Here is a 3,535-nt window from a genome sequence, read left to right as displayed (position 1 = left end):
CAGAAGAACTCTAAACCCTGATGAAAAGGATTACAGCTAAGGCCCAGCACACTCAGCCCCACTAGAACACTTCTCTCTTAAGCAGCTTGTGGACTTCCCAGAGATGCGCCTGTCTTAATTGCAAGAAGCTGTGAATGTGTTCCCTGGTACGGCAGAAGGGACTTGTCGGGTGTGATTAAGGATCCTGAGATCTGAAAATTATCCCAGATTATCCACTGACCCTTTTAATCACAAACTCATTAGAGAAGAAGAGAGAAGAGTCCGGGCCAGAGAGGGTGGGGCGGTGATGCCAGCACGCTGTGGTCATCCAGGGCCAGGAAAAGCCACAGACTAAAGTGGAAGTAGGCCAGAACAGATTCTCCCTGTGCCCCAGGAGGAACACAGCTCTGTTGACAACTTGAGTTAACCACTGCAGACCTTTGACCTCTGGTTGCTAGATAAGGCATTGTGTTGTCTTAAGCCATAGTTCGTGGGCATTTGTTATAGCAGTAGCAAGAACTACCGTAAAAAACGCCAGGTGAGGTGCTGCCGGTCTATAATCCTAGCTTTGGGGTGGCCGCGGCAGGAGGATCAGGGTTTCAAAGTCATTCTCGACTATGTAACCGGTTTGAGGTAGACTTGGACCACACGAACCCTTGTCTCAAAATCAATAAGATAAAACAATCTTAGGCCCGGAGAGATGGCTCATGAATTAAGAGCACTTACTGCTGTTAGAGAGGAGCTGGTTCCCAGCATCCTCTGGGCGACTCACCACAGCCTGCAACTTCATTCCCAGGGGCTCTGATTCCTGGCTCTGGCCTCCCCTGGTTCCTGCACACATGTAGTACACCAACTCATGCAGGTGCAGGCCCACACGTGTACACAAAATAAAAACAAATCTTTAAAAAATAACAAATCTTTAAGAAACAATAATCTAGACAGGCAGTAGTGGTGCACACCTTTAATCCCAGTACTCGGGAGGCAGAGACAGGTGGATCTCTGTGAGTTCAAGGCCATCCTGGCCTACAAGAGTGAGTTCCAGAACAGTGAGGACTGTTACACAGAGAAACCCTGTCTCAAAACAAAACAAAACAAAACAACCACAAATAAATAAAAAACAAAAACAAAAACAAAACAAACAAAAAATAAATAATCTTAGGTCTAGCGAGATGGCTCAGCAGTTGAGAGCACTCTGACTGTTCTTCCAGAGGACCCAACGTTCAATTCCCAGCACTCATATGGTAGCTCACAAACATCTTTAACTCCAGTTCCAGGGGATCTGACACCCTCTTCTAGCCTCCTACCCTAGGCACACATGGCACATACACATATATGCAGGCAAAAGCACCCACATACATAAAACATAGAAATAAAAATTTTAAAATAATAATAAAATAGTCTCTAAAGGCCACACCCTATTTTGATGATATTTCTTTGTCCCTCTCTGGACTAGCCCATGGATCTAGAGGAGTTTGTTCTGAATGGCTGACATTTCCTAGGGTTACGATGGATCTAGAGGAGTTTACCCTGAACGGCTAACATTTCTAGGGTTACCATGGACTCAGTGGTTTTATATCACTTGATGTGCACTGATTCCTTAAAAAAAAAAAACTGGAGCCAGGCAGTGGTGGAGCACGCCTTTAATCCCAGCACTTGGGAGGCAGAGGCAGGCTGATCTCTATGAGTTCGAGGCCAGCCTGGTCTACAAGAGCTAGTTCCAGGACAGGCTCTAAAAATACAGTGAAACCATGTCTCGAAAAAAAAAAAACAAACAAACAAAAACCTGGATAATTTACAAACATTTTATACTCATTATTTTAAGAGTATAATCCAGTATTTTTAAGATCATTCATGAGGTTGAATGATCACTGTTGTGATCTAGCTGCCCTCACTCTCCCTGACCCACAGCGGAACTTCCTTGTGGTCTGTAATTGACAAGGATGTTTGTGTTCTTTCTGGCCAGTGGTTTTCCACAGAAGCAGTAGAGGTATAAAAGGCTTTAGCTTGGGGCAAAATAAAGGTTGCTGTTCTTCTACCTGAAAAGAAGCCACAGTGTCTCAATCCTGGCACCCCCCTCTCCCCGCCAGTCTCGGCATCCAGGTCATGCCAGCAGTGCAGCAGATCACCACTACTATCCAGTTCTAGAGCATTCTCATCGCCTCCAAAGGAAACCTTAAACCCTTTAGTCATTCCCTAGCCTTCTTCCAACCTACTCTCCCCAAACCACTAATTTGTCCGTCTCTGTGAATGTGCCTATTCTAGACATTCCATATATATGAAATCATGCATATGTGACTTGTTCTGTCTTTGTAATGTGTTCAAGGTCCATCCACAAAGTACATATTTCACCTCTCATTCTTTAAATTGCATTTATTTGTGTGTGTGTGTGTGTGTGTGTGTGTGTGTGTACATTCCACAGCCACATGTGGAGGTCAAAGAACAACATGCAGGAGTTAGCTCTCTCCTTCTACCATGTGGGCCCCAGGGCTTGAACTCAGGTCATCAGATTTGGTGGCAAGTGCCTTTCCTGGCTAAGCCATCTCAAAGGCCCTATTTTATCTCTTCTTATTGCTGAATGATATTCCATTATATGAATTCACTACATTTTATTATTTGTCCATTCATTAGTTGAAGACTTGTGGCTATCATAATACTGCTGTGAACATTTGTGCACAAGTCTGTGTGTGATTGTGTGTTTTCATTCTCTTGGGTGTATTTCCAGAAATAAAATTGTGAGTTTTTATAGTAACTATAAGTTTAACTTTACTTATTTATCCACCCATCCATCCATCTGTCCATCTGAGACAGGGTCTCAAATGTAGTTTAGACTGGCCTTGAACTCATTATGTGGTCAAGAATGACCTTAAACTTCTGCTCCTCTTGTCTGCACCTCCCCAGTGCTTGGCTCACAGGTGCTGGGTTTGAACTTAGGGCCCCAAGCATACTAGGTATGTACTCTATGGACTGAGCCACTTCCCCAGCCCTAGGCTTAACTTTCTGAGGAACTGTAGGACTGCTTCCCACTGCAGCCACACCTTCTCTGGGAGTGTGTGTTGCCCCAGTTCCTCTCTATCATTTATTTTCCTTTTCCATATGTGGCTGTGTTCTCCCACTAAGTTAAATCCTCAGATCTTTTCCTTGTTTTTGGTTTTGGTTGTTCAAGACAGGGTTTCTCAGTAGCTATGGAGCCTGTCCTGGAACTTCCTCTGTAGACCAGGCTGCCTCTGCCTCTAGTGTGCTGGGATTAAAGGTATGCACCACCATCACCCAGCGTTTTTCTGGTTTTGAATGAAACAGATGATACCCATTCTACTGGGTCTGTAGAGGTATCTCACTGTGTTTTGATTTCCAACTCTGCCCAGTGATGCTGAATGTTGAGCATATTTTCATGTGTTTTATAATTTGAAGAAAAGTCTACTCAAATCCTTTGTCCATTTTTTAATCTGATTGCTTGTCTGTCGAGTTGTAGGAATTCTTTTTGTGATTAGTGCTTCTCCAGATTTATGTTTGGCAAATATCTTCTCCCTTCCTGAGGTTTCCTCTTCCTCCTCTACCA

Source organism: Myodes glareolus, chromosome 9, assembly GCF_982192425.1.
Source record: "Myodes glareolus chromosome 9, mMyoGla1.1, whole genome shotgun sequence".
In the NCBI taxonomy this organism is placed as follows: Eukaryota; Metazoa; Chordata; class Mammalia; order Rodentia; family Cricetidae; genus Myodes; species Myodes glareolus.
The sequence above is the reverse complement of the archived record's forward strand: the minus strand, read 5'-3'. Positions refer to the sequence as shown.